Consider the following 18,892-nt stretch of genomic DNA (forward strand, 5'->3'; position numbering starts at 1 on the left):
TCTATGCCAGATGACTTGGATAACTAAGAGTTTCTAATCTGCCTTATCCACAATAACTAGCATCAAGGGTTAGAAAAAACCTATAAAGAGACAGATTCCTAAGAGCTCATGATATCCCTTCCCTTATTAGTCAACTGTCTACAACTCCCTGTAGAAATTGGGAGAATTTCCAGTAGTTCTACTAGGTGCCTTCTGGCTGCCAGTATTTACAACATCTTATTTCCAGATAGGGAAAGGGCTTTAAGGAATAACTTAGTTTTAGATGATGCTGAAGGCCTTCTACTACTACTAAATTTCAGCATAGAATTTCATCAACATCTCCATAGGTTGGCAATCAATAGTTTTCTTATCAGCCTTGTGTTTCACAGACCAAAGATCCTTGGAAGAGAGAGTCCCTTGGCCTTTGGCCCATCTAGCAGGGTAACTGTCTCTGTATCACTGGTATTTGTATTTTAATCACAACTACTATCTCAAACTCCTGCTAAATTTCACTAGTTTATATACCCATAGACATTTAGTTGTATGGTGGAAAAAACCCTATAGTTATATTCTATTGCCATTGTGGAATTTGTTTTCCACCCAGGAAGCAGAATCTAATTACCCTCCTGTGCAGATCATAGGTTATGGTAGATCCTAAGGATGATGGTAGGGTGGTGGTAATAGTGGTAGTGCATAGATTCTATTTGCCATATGATTTTCTTCTAAGAACTCCACACTTTCTCTAATATTTTCCAACAGAGGACTTCAAGAGACTGCAACAGAAATTCATCTTTATGAAGGCAAGGACTCATCACTCTCCATCTTAACCACCAAAAAAAGACAAAGAACATTATGCATCTTGGGCATCTAAATCATGCAATAGTACTTTTTGGAGAAATAACCAAACAGGTTGAATTTTGCTATAGAGAAGGTACAGGCATGAGCTCCAATGCATCATCATGTCCTCAACAGTCATTCCTCTAGTGGCTCCAATAGGATCCTGTTTAAACTTCTCTCAAGTTTCTTAGTGGTAAAAATCTGCCTACCCTCTGCTCCTTCTATAGAAAACCTCTGAGCTGGAAACAGTTCTTTGAAATCACAACCTATCTGGTTTTTGGATGTGGCCTGTTGGTTCCCAACTCTGATCAACATAACCCTTTATATTTGTACTTTTAACAGACCTATTAGTTCCCTCTCTGCTTTCACTGCATTTAAAAAACTTCAGTGTAATGCCCTTAAAAGCTATAAAACTGTGCATATCTTTTGATCGAACACCATCACTGGTGAATCTATATTCCAAAGACATTGAAAAAAAGGGAAAATGATGTATTTGTACAAAAATATTTATAGTAACTCTTTTTGTGGTGGTTAAGAATTGGAAATCAAAGAGATGTTCATCAATTGGGGAATGCTAAAGGAGCTGTAGTATATGATTGTAACGGAATATTATTATAGCAAAATGACAAGCAGGACGGTTTCAGGAAAAACCTGGAAAGACTTACATGAATTGGTACATAGTGAAGTAAACAGAACCAGGAAAATTTTGTACTCAGTAACAGCAATATTGTTTGATGAAGAGCTGTGAATGACATAGCCATTCTCAGCAATACACTGATCTAAGACAATCCCAAAGGACTAATGATGAAGCATACTGCCTCCACAGAAAAAAACTGATATTGATTGAATATAGACTGAAGCATGCTATTTTTCACTTTCTTCCTTTCTTTTTTCCCCTCAAATCTTTTACAAAATGACTAATATAAAAATATTTTACATAATTGCACATGTATAACCTCTATTTGACTGCTTACTGTCTCAGGAAGGGGAGAAAAGAGGGAGGGATACAGTTTGAAACTCAAAATTTATTTAAATGTTAAAAATTATTTAAAAATTAATTTAATGTTAAAATTATTTTAATTGGTGAGGGAAATAAAATATAATTTAAAGGATATTAAAGCTAAGTTCTCTTTTGGATGTGGGAATCAAATAGATAGTCAACTGATTCTTACATTTTTTTCCTCAGAATGTTTTCAAGGTAAGTTTTTTTACTATAAGATACTTTATATTTTCTTCTCCCTTTTTTTTAGTCTTTTGAGTTTGTTTTAATATTTATCATTTTCTCATACATTCACTGACTTCTCTTTGGTCTACTCAGATTTCAAGGAATTTGTTTATTGGGCAAGTTTTTGTTACCTCTTCTGCCCAGCTGTTAATTTTTCTCTAATTCTTTCTTCCGTATTTCTCATTTCTTTTTCATTTTTTTCTCAAGTGCTCTCATTCCATATATTACAACATTAAAAAAAATATTTCTTGTTTCATCTCTTCCAGGAATTTGTGCCCAAGTTGTGTTCTTCTCTGAGGTTTTGTTCATAAATGTTTTGGAGTTGTTCTCTTCTGCATTTGTGTCTTGAGCATCCTTGGCATCATAATAGTTTATTATAGTCTGGTTCTTTTTGTTATTGTTGTTTGTCCATTTTCAAGCCTTCCTCCTGACTGTGGACTTGATATTAGGGCTGAGCTCCGTGATATTTCTGGAGGAAAGGTCTGAATTGCTCCTGTTGCTACTTTCTTGGGTATTGAGTATTTTGTACTCCAAGATCATAGGGACAAATTAATGACATGTCAGCTTTCCATGCTCCCAAAGTGGACTGATTCAGGCCAAAGTCTATCTGCTTCCCCACCCTTTGGACTGAATCCTGCAAGTTTCTGAACTGAGTCTGGGTCTGGACAACGGTAGACTGTACTGCTGGCCTCTGTCCCTAACAATCAGTCGAAAAGCCCTTTTGCTTGAATGTGGCATAACTTAGGTTCCTCTTTGGTTTAAGATTTCTGCTTTGGTTATTTCTTTATAAGAAGTCCTACATGCTGTGAGAACCTGTTCTGAGCCTGAAATCTAAGCTATGCCATTATTGCTACTGGCTTCTGTACCTCCTTTCTCCATACCCAGTCCAGGGTTTCCCAACCTTGAATGTCACTCACCTGTGCAAATCTCCTTCTCACAATGTCAAGGATCTGTGGGTAGCAGTTAGTAAAGTTTCCGGTTCATTTCTGTCCCCATTGAAGTACCTCATTATGGTCATGGGGTTTCCAAGGGATAGATTTGGAGGTTCCTCTTAGTCTGGTGCACAGCTTCTCCCTGGACACTGAAATGCTCTCTGCATACCCATTCTTGGTCTGGCCTTGTCTCTACTGTCCAAAGATCTCTTTGCCTGTTTCCCTGTCCCAACCTGGACTAGACAAATGACTCATTTTAACTTTTTCTGGATTTCTCTATCAGGATTCAATTTAGTATATTTTCAAGATATATTTGGAAGAGTTTGTGAAGAGGAGTTCACCACATTGCTTCCTACCACTTCTACCACATTGGTTTGTTTCTGGGTCTACTCCCCAAAGTTTCTATGAGTTACTTCCATTGACTCTGCACATGTAGGACCATTTCTTTAGTTTCCTTGTAACACATGAGAAAAGTGCTCTCGTGGTGGGTTTGGGTTTTTGTCCTATGAGTAATCTCATAAGCTGTTTCCATATCAAATGATATGACATGATCTATCAGTTAAACAGGCAAATGTTTATTTCATTGTTATAATAGTTCTTATAGATTTCATCATGTCAATCCTGTCCCATAAGCTTTTGATTATTTGGGTCATTCTGTTCAAGTCTAAGTCATCAGGATGTGTCTCACCAAAAGAAGTATCAGGAGAGCAATTTTGAATGTGAAGATTTCACATCAGGTGTTATCATAATGAAAGGGTGCCTTTTATTGACATGAAAAGGCTCTTGGGAAAAATCAAAATGATTTTTAGCAATGGTCTGTGAGTGAAGGGGGCTTTTTAAATGTCAGAGGGTGAGGGAAAGTAAGGGCAAGATTTAGGAAGTTAGGAAGAAGTTAGGTTAAGTCCTAGTCAAAAACAAATTTGCAGGATGGGCTTGTTTAAGTATCACCATGAGAGCACTTTTCTCATGTGTTACAAGGAAATTAAGCGAGGAAATGGTCCTGTATGTGCAGAGTCAAAGGAAGGAATTCACAAAAACTTTGGGAAATAGACCTAGAAACAAACCAATATGGTAGAAGTGATAGGAAGCAATGTGGTGCCCTCTTCACAAACTCTTTCAAATATATCTTGAAAATGTACCAATTTGAATCCTGATGGAGAAATCTAGAACTTTATCCACTTCTTGCTGCTAGACTGTACATATGGTTGTAACATCCTTTTGACAGGAATTGGGAAGGCAATTACCCTTTTTGCTGAAAATTTTTACCAAATTCAGTTAATGTCACTAGAGCTAGAGTAGAATATTCAAATATGTCTTCTAGGTATGTGTAGGATTTCTAGTTTTCTCTAAATAGGATACATCTTGGGGGTACTTTCTTTCAAAAGACAGAGGAAGATTGGGAAAACTAGAAAGTAGCTTGTATATTATACTATATACCACAATAAGATCCAAATGAACATGTGATCTGAACAGTAAAGTTGCCATTACTAAAAATTTAGAAAATAACAGATCAGGTAACGTACATAATCATTATTGAGTAAGAATTCTTTTTTTTTTTAAATTTAATAGCCTTTTATTTACAGGATATATGCATGGGTAACTTTACAGCATTAACAATTGCCAAACCTCTTGTTCCAATTTTTCACCTCTTACCCCTCCCACCCTCCCCCAGATGGCAGGATGACCAGTAGATGTTAAATATATTAAAATATAAATTAGATACACAATAAGTATACATGACCAAAACGTTATTTTGCTGTACAAAAAGAATCAGACTCTGAAATATTGTACAATTAGCTTGTGAAGGAAATCAAAAATGCAGGTGTGCATAAATATAGGGATTGGGAATTCAATGTAATGGTTTTTAGTCATCTCCCAGAGTTCTTTTTCTGGGCGTAGCTGGTTCAGTTCATTACTGCTCCATTGGAAATGATTTGGTTGATCTTGTTGCTGAGGATGGCCTGGTCCATCAGAACTGGTCATCATACAGTATTGTTGTTGAAGTATATAATGATCTCCTGGTCCTGCTCATTTCACTCAGCATCTGTTCGTGTAAGTTTGAGTAAGAATTCTTAACCAAGCAAAGGTTGACAAAAAGATAAAACAGATCATTTCAGTTCAACATAATCTAAAACAATTGTACAAACAAAATCAGTACAACTGTGAGTAAAAAGGAAATCACTGATTGAGGGAAAATATTTATATCAACTACGATTGATATAGGTACAATATCCCAAATATATAGGAAATTGATTGAGATATATGAGACACATGGCCATTCGCTAATGGATATTTAGTCAAAGAACTATGAATTCAAAAGAAAATTGCAAACAAGTAACCCATTTGAAATATTGCTCCAAATCTCTAATAAGAGAAATCCAAATCAAAATGACTCTGGGGGTTCCCCTTATATTTAGCAAATTGGCAAAGTTGACAAGAGGTAGAACTAGTCATTGGTGGCTCAGCTATAGAAGAGCAGGCACACCAATATAGTTGTAATGTGCATCAGGCACATTACATTCTGAATGCAGAAAATTACAAGTAAACTGAGAGTGAAGTAAGCAGAATCAGGAAAACAATATATACAATGACTACAAAAACATAGATGGAAGGACCAAATCCAAACCAAAACCAAACTAAACTTAATGTAATTATAATTATAAAATTTTGTGCTGTAGAAGAATTGAGAAACCCTATTCTTTATAGAGTGGGGGGATATGGGCATGAGATATCCCATATTCTGTTAGACATTGTTGATGCCAATAGTTGGTTTTGTGGATCTGCTTTTTTCCTCTTTCTTTCCCCCCATTTTAATCTTTGTTTCAAAGGATAGCTTTCTGGAAGAGGTAGGAGAGTATATTTGGAAATGAATATGATTGAAAAATAATAAAAAATAAGATTTTAGAAAACAATGAAAGAGAGAGGAAGAATGGTGAGAATAGTAAAACATTGGAAAAGTGTCTGAACAAGATATAGGTTCAAGTTTGTCTCTGGGTTCTGACATTAGTTGTGTGACATGAGCAGTTACTCAACTTCCCTTAGGCTCTGCTTTCTCATCCATAAAACAGTGATAATCACATTACTTCACAGGGTCATTGTGAGGAAAGTACATTGTAAAACCTAAAAGGTAAATGGAATTGTTGGATTATAATAATTGTTATAATAATAGAAGCTCTTAAAACTCTAAAGAACCCAAATAAGTAGCTTCTAAATTATTTAATGAAAGGTGATGAAGTTGATATTTTTGGATAGGAGGACCCTCTAATCATACTGGTTCTAGTTATAATTCTTAACATAGTGCCTGGCACATACTAAGTGCTTTAATAAATATTCATTAAGTAGGGCAGCTAGATAGTGCAGTGGATAGAACACTGGAACTGACACTTAATACTGACTAGCTGTGTCATTCTGGGCAAATCGCTTAACCCCAATTGCCTTGCTAAAAAAAAAAAAATATTAATTGAATATACACTTTCATATTTATGTTTATTTATTATATTTATTCATTTTAAACTATACCCAGACATAAGTATATATATATACACAGACCTTCATAGTAGCATTTGCAATATGATTTTTAAGCCAAGTTTGTTATTAGTAGCAAGAGTTTTAGATTTGAAGCAGAGAATTTGGGTTCAAATCCCAGCACTTTCTACTTGTGTGAACTTAGATAAGTCCCTTAATATCTTGGCAATGGTTTCCCTCATCTGAAAAATGAGGATATTGGATCTGATGACCTCTAAGGTTTTCTCCAGCTCGGACATTCTGTAATTCTCTCTTGTTCATATTTATCTACACCAATGTACATTCATTTTCTCGAATTGAAACTTGTATTTCTATATACACACTCATAAACATATTCTCCTGTTTATACATAGATGCTTAGACACTTTCCTTTCCCCATCCTCCACTTCGGTCTGTCCTCTGTCCTATTCCCATTGTAAATGAGGACACTTCGTGATTGACATGCCAGCCAGGGAGCTTACACGGTTGGTCTGAATCCAATATACCATTACCATGGCTACCACAGTCTCTTCCAGCTCTGTTATCTTCCATGCCCTGAGGAGTAGGGGTGCTGTACCCTGGAGACTTCCTCTATAGAAACTACTCCTTTCTGAAACGAGGATCTCTCCAGACATGCCTCCTTCCCCGTGGTCTTTCTTTTTAATCAAACATTTGGATTTTGATCTCCCCTATATCCCCACCTCCTGCATCTACTAACAATGTAGAGAAGTTGTACGAATTCACTACATTCAACTGTGCTTTATTTATTAGAACCAGGCCTCCAAATTTATTCCTCAGAGCCAAACTCCCAAGATCTTTTTTTTCTCTTTCTTTCTTTTTTCTCACAACGATCTAGTGTGTAAGGGTGGGAGGACATGAGTCAGGGGCATAGATTAGATTAGCCAGTTCCAAGGCTAGGCTAACATTTCTGATTAATAAATGAAGGTCTGAAGAATAGCAAAATAATCTGGACAAGAAAAAGAGCCAAATTTGAAATCCCCATGAAGTTATTTTCTTACTTTACCTGTGATTGGTAAATGAAATCTTTCTGGAAAAAAAAGTTTAAGGGCTATTGTCCATTTAAAGGGCTATTATCCCTACAGCAAAGAATCTGCTTCTTCACCAAAAGACAACCCTAACCCAAACCTTTTCTTTTTCAAAGCATACTATGTTTTCTTTTTCAGATCTTGTTGCCCTCACATTCTGTGAATTGTAAACTTAATTTCATGATATTTCCAAGGGTGTCTCCATTTGTTTAGGAATTCATCAAAGTCTCAAGTAAGGCAAGGCCATAATCTTATGATTCTACTGTGAGAAAATTTTAATTCACTTAAAATTTTTAAATAAATAAATTAGGTTACATAGTGAGTTGATTGGAAGGAAAAGGAACTACTGCAATCAACCAAACAATCAATTAATCAATAATTGTTATCAGTTATCTACTCTGTGCCAGGCACTATACTAGGCATGAGGAGTATGACTACTAAAGTGAGACAGTCCTTGCTTTGAAGAAACTTACCTTCTATTTACTTCCATTCTCTACCCTATGGGTACAAAAATGCTTGACTCCTAACCTAACGTATTAGAAATTCTTGTTTCTGATATCAACATGATGCTGTTTGCAGTGATAACAAGAGATCGTTTCCTGGAAACAACTGCCTTTTTCTCCATAAATCAGAGGGGAAATAACAAAGGAAGAACTGAGTCAGACACTGACTAACTGGAAAAAAATCGGGGTATCCAGAATTCCTAGAGTTTTCTGAAAGTTGGCCAGGATTACAATGGCATTCATAGATTTAGGACTGATGGGAGCTTCAAGTTCACTTAAGCCCTCCATTTTCCAGAAGAGGAAACAACTCAGGAAAAATAACATGACTTGCCCAGTGTCACTTGAGATCTAATAATTAGTAGACCCAGGTATTCAAACCAATGTCCTTTAAATCTATATTTCTTTCCTTAGCATATTCGGCTAACACTACTCTATGGCAGGAATATTAGTATGTATAGAATATTAGTATTACAGAACTTGATGCCCATGGTAGTCAGACAGAAATACCCTTTGGACTGTACCTCCATAGCAGGAGAAGGAAGGCATGATGACTAAATGAGCCTAAATTTCTAAGAATAGATGATAATTCCTACCTACCACATATCCTTGCCTCTGGACAGCCCACTGAAAAAAAAAGGCAACAGTCAAAAATGGTACTTAGATTGTTCAGTTACATTTGACAATGCAGCCAGTCATATTGATAGCGTGATGGCTGCCAGGTCCATAGGGCTGCATACTAATGGTTCTCAACAGCACATTGCAAAAAGCATTGGGAATCACTTCTGTGTAGACTGCCAGACAGAGGAGGCCTGACAAGGCTACTGATTTCTTGGGTCATGGAAATGTTCAGTGCTTCCATACTCTCCAAATAAGCTCCTTGTGGATTGCCTGATGTCTGAAATACTTCTCCTCTCCCTATCATAAACTCCATCTGTTTAAAGCTGATTACTGTTTGAAAAAGAAATATCCCCACTGAGATTACACCTGAGTGCAAAGACCTGAATTCAAATTCAGCCTCAGACTCTCTGTGTGATCCTGGTCAAGTCACTTAATTCTGTTTACCTTCCCTCTAAAAAAAGTTGTTGCCAAAACCTCTTCAAACTTAGTCACAACTAGTCACAGCTAGTCACAAGTCTATTAAACTTCAGTTCTCTCATCTATGAAATAAGAATAATAATAATATATGTGTCACCTACCTCACAGAAGGGTTATTCTAAGGAAAATGCTATGAAGTATTATATAAATGAATGGGATTTATTGCTGGTGATGGTGGTGTTTAATTTCTTTCTGGGAAAGGAAAATGAGAGCAGAAAGAGATCCTGATAGTACTGGGATTCTAAGGATGGGCTTGGGACAAGAGGGCTTGGATCAGACACAGTAGGAGTGGAACTGGGAGCACCTGAGGGCTAATCAGCCAAGTTTGATAGTTTTGCCCAGAAGGATGCTTGCTGCTGAATTAATCAACCTATATGTGTGGGAGGAACATTATAATCTCCTGCTATGTACCAGGCACTATACTACATACTAGGAATACAAAGAAAGAGCCCTGTCCTCAAAGAGCTCATAATCTAATGGGATGTGTGTATATAGGTGTGTGGGTGTGTGTATGTGTGTTTTGTGTCTACAAATAAAAGACCTAACCTTCATAAAGGAAATGGGTATGAATTTTATTAAGCTGCTTATTTCAGTGTCAACCTCTACATTTGTATATACATACATCTCCACTCCAAACAGAAGAGGAAAGAGAGGGATGAATTTTGTTTTGCTTTAAATAAATTTAAAAATTTATTTAAAAATAAAAATTTTTAACCTAGGAAACATTGTTTCCAAAAGGATGCAACACTAGGAGAAAGGGGATACACTTAGGGTTGAGGAGATAAGGGTATTGGGGGTTTTTTGGTTTTGTTTTGTTTTAAGGAAGTGTTAAGAGGTGTTGTATCCCAGTGGATATACAACTGATTGATTGATTTCTCATTATGTAATGGGAGTTTTAATTCCAGAAAGCTAGTCTAGAAATTGGGATGATTTGCCTCTGTCACCCAGTAGCCATGTGACTATGGACAAGTGACTTACTGATCTCAATATCCTAGGAACCTCTCTGAGACGACAAGTTACAGAATACAAGCAAATTTACTTTGGTTTTAGCAAAAGAATCAGTAATTACCCAAACTGGTAAAAACACAGGTTAGGGTATAGAAGAAAAGTTGATTTTATAAAGAGTTCATGAAGGAACTGTTAAATTCTTATTTCCTTACCCTTAAATTTAAACCACCAATCTTATAAATAAGTCAACAAAAATATATCAATCCAAGAACAAAAAGCCATTCCTTTACCCTTTAGATTCTGCTGACTATACTTTTCCATAAAATTTTTTTCTAGTTGCCATTACATTCCTTCTCTTTGACTTAGAAATTTCACTCCTCCTACCTCTACCATGAGCAATCCAACTCTCAACCACTCACCTCATTTGAAGATAGAAAAGTTGTTGATAAAGGTGGGCAGGAATGTTCATTTTATGACTGATTGACAAGTTCAACATCAGGGCTAGTGATTGATGCCAAAGAGGGAACTAAAGAAAGCTCCATTGTGAAATTATAATGAAAGAATGATGCTTTTTAATGAAGATTATAGGGTTATATCAGGAGCATCACAAGAAAGGACAAAGCAGAATCCCTTAACAAAAAAAGACAGGAAGATTAAGTACTTTGCCCAAGGAATAAGTAGCATACCAGGATTCAATCTGGGTCTTCTCATTCTACACTTTTTAGGCTAGTCTGAGAGGTGAAAACAAAGGGATAGCTCTAAAAATTTCTTCACTGAGATCAGGTTGAGTCAGGCTAATCTCTCTTACAAAACTGCCTTAGTTTATCACCCCATATGGAGAATGCAGACTAATAGTTTTTTTTTTCAGTTTTGTATCTGAAATAGTAGACAAAAAGTATCAGACACAATGAATAAGAGATACACATTTTTATTTATTTTTAAACAGATAAAAGAATTCCAAAGAGAAATAAAAGGAGAAAGGAGAATTTGAAGAAAATAAGTCAATGAGCATTTATTAAGCCCCAACTATTTACTTTCCACTATGCTAAGCATTGGAGATTCAAATGCAAACAAAAGGAAAAATAATCCCTACCCTCAAGGAGCTGTTCTTGTTTGTCCTTTATTCTCATGGTATTATGATACCATGGTATCAGTGAGGTGGTGCCAGTACAAGCAAGTAAATCAGATTTAAGAGAGGGAGGGCTGGTGCAAGGTCACCTGTCTCACTTTTTCCTCCAGAACCATCTGGATCCAGTGACAAGATATAGATCAAAACAACTGGAGATGGCCCTGGATGCAATAGGAGACCTTGGCCTTTTTAAGTGAAGGTCTTCAACAATCTCGGTTTGACTGAAGCTTATATTCTAATCAAAGAAGATGACATAGACAGGTGTATCTCAAAAATATTACAGTTCCAGATCAGGACAATAAATCAAATATCACAATAAAATGAGCCACACAAATTTTTTGTTTCCCAGTGCATATAAAAGTTATGTTTATACTATACTGTAGTCTATTAAGTATACAATAGTATTATGATTAAAAAATGTACATACCTTAATTTAAAAATGTTTTTGTTATATAATGAACATTTCAGGTGCAGAATGCTATACAGAAATAACTCAGAAAACATTGTGGATTAAGTTTCAGACCAATGTAATAAAGCAAATATCACTCCAAAAAAAGAATCATATGAATGTTTTGGTTTTCCAGTGCATATAAAAGTTATGTTTACTCTATACTATCTATATATCTAAAAAAACAATGTTTTAGTTTAAAAATACTTTATTGCTAAAAAAAAATGCTATCAACTGAGGCTTCAGGAAATTTTAATTGTTTTGCTGATAGAGGTTCCTACTTTGATGTTGATGGCTATTGGCTGATGAGGACGGTGGGTGCTGAAGGTTGGGTTATCTGTGGCAATTTCTTAAAATAAGATGACAATAAAATTTGCCCCAACTGACTTTTCCTTTCACTTGAACAATTAGAGGCCATTGTAGGGTTATTAATTGGCCAAATTTCAATATCATATTCTTGGAATAGGGAGGCCTGAGAAGAGGAAGAGAGACTTTGGAGCAGTCAAGACACAAACAACATTTACTGATTAAGTTTATCGTCTTCTATGATTATGGTCCATAGTACCCCAACACAATGCATGTAACATCAAAGATCACTATAACAGATATAATAATAATGAAAAAGTTTGAAATAGTGTGAAAATTACCAAAATGTGACATAGGAACACAATGTGAGAACATATTATTTGGTACTGATAGACTAGCCTTTTTTTTCCCTGAGGCAATTGAGGTTAAGTGACTTGCTCAAGGTCTCACAGCTAGAAAGTATTAACTGCCTGGTCAGATTTGAACTTAGATCCTTCTGACTTCAAGGCTGGTGGGCTATCCACAGGGCCACCTAGCTGCTCTCACTGATAGATTGTTTATGGCAGAATTGCCACAAAACTTCAATTTGTAGAGATGCACTATCTGTGAAGCACTATAAAATGAAGGATGCCTAAAAAAGTAATTGAAAAGTGGTTGGAGCATGGTGAGAAAGACTAGAGTTAGAAGCACAATAGGTAGAGGAATGATGATGTCGAGTGTGGCTAGCTTGTGAACTTCCTCAAAATGGAGATTGTGTCTAAGATCTGTCTAGTTGGAGGAGAGTGTCCATAGAGATGAAGGGATCTTTAGAAGGAGAAGCTACTGGAGAAGGGAAGCAAAGCCTGGAGAGTTAGGAGTAGAAAACTGTCTCTGAGTGGTACTGATCAGAAAAATCACAATTCACACTGAAAACTCAGTCTGGGGTTTTACCACAGCTACCCTGTATTTTTCATCTTCCATCTATCCCTGCCCTAGTTGGAAAATGACTGGAATAAGTATTTTTTTTTTCAGTTACTCATCCAAGTGAGAAGTTATTTTCTTCAGGGTTACTTATAAGTGATGACACAGTGTATGACAATGGAGTTCCCAGTTTCTAGCCTGTAGTTGCTCTCGGATGCTCAGGGGAGAACCAACCTAAGTCAACTCAAGCAAGTCACATTGCATTCCATTCTGTATCCTTCTCCCAATTGGGATTAGCAGATCTAACCTTCTTTAAAGGGATGTAGTGAGAATATTAATGTGTGTAAAGTGTTTTAAGCGCTATATAAATGTCAATTCACTAAATAATCCATCAATGATTTTAGTCTGGAAAAAACAACCATATTGAAGACTGATTATATTACTATAAGTTAAACATATATACCAAGATGGATTGTGGAGTGACTGTCTTTACACACAACAAGTTTTTAATCTGCAGCATAAGCAGACAATCAACTATGGCCCGCGTCTTTCTACGCTGACATTTGATCTGGTTTTGTTTAGTTTTTTTTTTTTTTTTTTTTTTTTGTCTGGGCTGTCTCTTTGTATAGACATCTCAGAATTTCACACAGAATAAAATTCTAAAAAAGAATAAAATTCAAATGAAAACAGGTACATGAGTTATTAAGCACCTTCTGGATTAGAGTATTAGAAGAAATTCAGAATTTAGGTAAAACAAGATTCTGGTTCTTAAGGAGATGATAATCTGAATTGGCAGTAAACAGAGATTGAGATGGAGTCAGTTGTTTTCAAGGTTCCTTTGTTATCATTTCACTGTAAAATTTAAACAACAAATTCCAAGGCTGAGCTGATTTCATCCCAATGACCTTTATTGGATTTAAAATCCCAAGAACTTCTATCTCAATAGGAAATATGGTAAAATAGAAAGAGAAAATGATTTTGAAGTCAGAAGACCCTGGTTCAAATTCCAACTCAGCATTTATTGCCTGTATGACCTTGGGCAAAACACATAATCTCCCTATGCCTTGGTTTCCTCCATTTGTAAAAGAGAAGGAGGTTAGATGGCCTCTTTTGGTCTCTTCCAATTATAAGTCTATTATTGAAACAAGGAATTAGACAGTGATAGGGATTCCAAAGACATGATGACTACTTGCTTTTGCCTTTTGAGAATTGAGACAAATTTCCTGGCTTCCTCTAGTCTTAAAAGGATTGATCATTAATTGGCCATTAAAGGTCTGAGTTGTCCCTAATTAATCCTGTTAATTTAATCCATGACAAAAGCATGGCAGCCGGGTGCTTTATTATTATTATTATTAAAAGAAGAAACAGCTACCAGCTCTTTTAGTTGCAACTCTCTAAGTAGCATCACATGACTGTAGTAAAGAATGGGCAAGGAGAGATCCTGGTATCATAGCAATCCTATTGTTGCTTATGTAGACTTAGGTAGGCAAGCTTGCTTCACTGCCCCTGGTTTACTTTGCCTCTTTGTGTTTATGCTTTTCTGATCTTAGGTGAACAGGTATTCTGAAGCTAGGTGCCACGATGATAAGAGTGTCAGTCAAGAAGACTCATCTTCCTGAGTTCAAATCTGGCCTCAGACACTTACCAGTAGGTGACTCTGATCAAGTCACTTAATCCTGTTTGCCTCAGTTTACTCATCTGTAAATGAACTTGAGAAAGAAATTACAAACCACAGCAATATCTCTACCCAAAAATATCTCAAATGGGCTCATGAATTGTCAAAACATGGCTGAAAAATGACTGAAGACTTCATGAATTCCAGAAGTCCAGAGGTCTCATGGGCACTTGAATCTGAATAGTCATGGGAAGGAGTCCCTAATTGTTATCCTATGTAATGGGTATAAGAATCTTAGGATGAGCAACTTCATTTTATGATTAGACAGTTGCTGTGTAGGTTGTTTTTCTGTACTAAGATAAGCACTTGAGTTTGGTAATGACATATGTTCCCCCAAATTTGATAAACAACTACTAATGACAAATATACCATCCAAATTCAATTCATCACTGGTAATGACATATGACTGTGAATGTGTATGTCTCTGTGTCTAAAATGTGGGCACAGTGAATAGACTGATAGATCTGAAATTGGGAAGATCTCAGTTAAAATTGGGGCTCTGACATTTATTAATTATATAACTCTAGGCAATCTTGTACCTCTGTTTGCCTGAGTTTTCTTAGCTTTAAAATGGGGATAATAATAGCATCTATTTCCCAGGAGAATAAAAATGAAGATAAAATGAACTTTTGTGAATACTTTACAAATTTTAAAGCAGTACATAATGTCATTATAAATAACTGATAAATACTGGCTAATAACAAGAGTTTTAACTGATAGTTTTCCTTTATAATAAACTTAGGTAATTGATCACCAAATAGAAGTTAGATGCAACTTATCCACTAGAGGGGCCATTCATGAGCCTGATCCTGGGTTTAAAAACTCCTGTGTTCTCCATGCTTACAAATGTGATCAGTTTTTGTTTTATTTAAGAGTAGTTCTGGTTGACATACTTGCCAGAATGACACCTCAGAGACTGACACAAATCTTCAGTTGGACAGACAAGGAACCTTGTAATAAGTATGGTTGTGTGACATGTCCATCTTTCAGAGTCAAGTTGGTGGTTTGTTCCTATAGGTTTTGATGTTTGTTTATAGAATAGTCAATATTATTTACCATCAGCCCTAATAAGCAGATATAATGGTAAATGGGTTTTATGCATGAACCATGCATTATACCCCAGCACTCTTGGAGATGATAGTCACCAGTGAGAAAAGGCAGCAAAAAGTCCAGGTCATGCTGCCAATAGATAGCCCTTTGAACAACAATCCAAAGGGAAGAGGATATTTTTCCAAAAATTACTAAGCATAACCAATAGCTTTTATTATAAAAATTCTTCTTACATTCTTCATTTAAAGAGTTTGGGTTTTGTGTGTGTGTGTGTGTGTGTGTGTGTGTGTGTGTAGAATGGCAGATTATCTTTACAGAACAAGCAGATCAGCAGATTTCCATTGGGAAACAAAGATACAGGAAACCATTGCTAACACATATTAATTGAAGAAGGGGATGCAGGTCAATCTGGAGATCCATTAGGGAAAAACATATGCAGACAAGCCATATCAATGTGGCATCCTCCTCAGTTATACCCAACTTCAAAGTATTGTTGGAATGTCTTGGAGAATAGGATTCCAAGAGGAAAACATCCATTCAAACCCCTAACTCTGAGCCTCCCCATTCCACACTAATTTGTCTCTTTATTCCAGACCAAGACAGGTGATTTACAAATTCAGAACAAAAGGCACTTAGCAAAACAGAATAGCAAGACAATAACAAGAAATAGAATCGTCTCTTAAACACTCATCTAAAAGGACGGTACCCTGACACATCATATGTCTCCTGGAAATGCTGGCTTCAGCTCTCACCAAAACCCTCATTCTCTCATAACACAGCAGGAAAGGGATACATCATCTTACTCATGGAAAGGCATTAGGGAAACTTGCTACACTGGCAGGCTTGGACATTTGGAAGTATTCGTTTATCAATATAGGTCCTCTTCAAGAATGAAGAACAAATGAGGCTATAGTGGTGTGACATGGGTCATATGGTCAGTCATGGTAAGTGATGGTTTTGCTCAACTGTACTTTGTTACAAGACAACATATCATTGAGTATGGTGTGAAGGTTGTTAGGGAAAGACAGTAAATTTATATTAAGATAAACTATTATAATCAATCTAGAAGAAATTTTAAGGAATGTGTAGGAAGAATCTTTTCATTTAATTTTAGGAGGAAATGGGTCCCAGGGAGTTAAATGAGGAGCTATAACTAGGACAAGGCAAATGAGCTTTGCTTCAGGATATCGATATGGTGATACCTCAGAGTAGACTTGTTTCTTGGATCTTTACTATTAATTTCCAGTTCCTTTTTGTGTCTTCATCACAAGCTACCATACAAATCTCACACCCCACTATTAAAGGAATCCATCCTGGGCCAGGTAGGTTTCTCTCCATCTCTAGCCCCATGGCCTGACTGTTGCTTCCTCAAGGTGAGTTTCTTAGTATCCTTTCCCTCTTGCCCTTCATGTCATCCCTAGATTTTCCTGATTTGACTGTATTATGAGGATCTGATGCCATTCATAGGGTCAGCCTTCAACCACAAAGTTCTCCATTTCTGCTTCCCCTCTGTCTATCCCTTATCTTTTTTAAACTTCCTCTGGCAGGTTGCTCAGTATGAATGGACTGACCATGGAGGATTATTTTCTATGTCCTTTCCCTTCCTCTATTCTAAAGGAATTAGTCTATAATTTTCTTTCTGTTTTCATCTTACCTGGTTTAGGTATCAGTACAATGTCTGTGTCATAAAAGGAATTTGGTAGGAGTCCTTTATTTTTTCAAATAGTTTATATTGTATTGGAGTTAATTGTTCTTTAAATGTTTGGTAGAAATCACATGTAAATCCATCTAGCCCTGGAGATTTTTTCTTAGGATGTTGATTAATAGTTTGTTCTATTTCTTTCTCTAAAATGGGACTATTTAAGTAATTTATTTCCTCTTCTGTTAATCTGGGCAATCTATATTTTTGGTATTCCTCCAGTTCACTTAGGTTATCAAATTTGTTGGCATAAGGTTGGGCAAAATAACTCCTAATTATTAATCTAATTTTCTCTTCATTGGTGGAAAGTTCTCCCTTTTCATTTTTGAGACTAACAATTTAATTTTCCTCTTTCCTTTTTCTAATCAAATTAACTAAAGGTTTAGCTATTTTGTTGGTTTTTTTCATAAAAACTCTTAGTTTTATTTATTAATTCAATAGTTTTTTAACTATTTTAATTTTATTAATCTTTCAATTTTATTAATCTCACCTTTTTTTTTTTTTTTTTAGAATTTCAAGTGTGGTTTTGATTTGTTCTTTTTCTAGCTTTTTTAGTTGCAAACCCAATTCATTGATCTTCTGTTTTTCTATTTTATGCAAAGTAAACATCTAGCAATATAAAATTTCTCCTTATTATCACTTAGGCTTCATCCCACAAATTTTGGTATGTTGTCTCATTATTGTCATTTTCTTGGATGAAATTATTAATTGTGTCTATGATTTGCTGTTTTACCCATTCATTCTTTAGGATGAGATTATTTAGTTTCCAATTACTTTTTGATCTATTTTCCCTGGCCTTTTGTTGAATGTAATTTTTATTGCATCATGAGCTAAAAAAAATGCATTTACTATTTCTGCCTTTCTGTATTTGATTTTGAAATCTTTATGTCCTAATATAGGGTCAATTTTTGTATAGGTTCCATGAACTGCTGAGAAGAAAGTGTACTCCTTTTTGTCTCCATTCAATTTTCTCCAGAGATCTATCATACCTAACTTTTCTAGTATTCTATTTACCTTCTTAACTTCTTTCTTATTTATTTTGTGGTTCAATTTATCTAGTTCTGAGAGAGCAAGGTTGAGATCTCCCACTATTATAGTTTTGCCATCTACTTCTTCTTGCAGCTCTCAACTTCTCTAGGAATTTCCATGCTATACCACTTGGTGCATATATGTTTAGTATTTTGCTTCATATATATATCATATATTGCTTCATTATCTATGGTACCTTTTAGCAAGATATAGTTTTCTTCCTTATCTCTTTAAGTAGATCAATTATTGCTTTTGCTTGATCTGAGATCAGGGTGGCTACTTCTGCTGAAGCATAATAAATTCTGCTCCAACCTTTTACCTTTACTCTGTATGTATCACTCTGCTTTAAATATGTTTATTGTAAACAACATATTGTAGGATTCTGGCTTTTAATCCAGTCTGCTATCTATTTCCACTTTATGGGAGAGTTCATCCCATTCACATTCTTTTTTTTTTTTTTTAACTGAGGCAATTACGATTAAGTAACTTGCCCAGGGTCACACATCTAGGAAGTGCTATGTGTCTGAGACCAGATTTGAACTTAGATCCTCTTGAATTCAGGGCTGGTACTCTATCCACTGTGCCAC

This window comes from Sarcophilus harrisii, chromosome 3 (assembly GCF_902635505.1).
Source record: "Sarcophilus harrisii chromosome 3, mSarHar1.11, whole genome shotgun sequence".
Classification (NCBI taxonomy): Eukaryota; Metazoa; Chordata; class Mammalia; order Dasyuromorphia; family Dasyuridae; genus Sarcophilus; species Sarcophilus harrisii.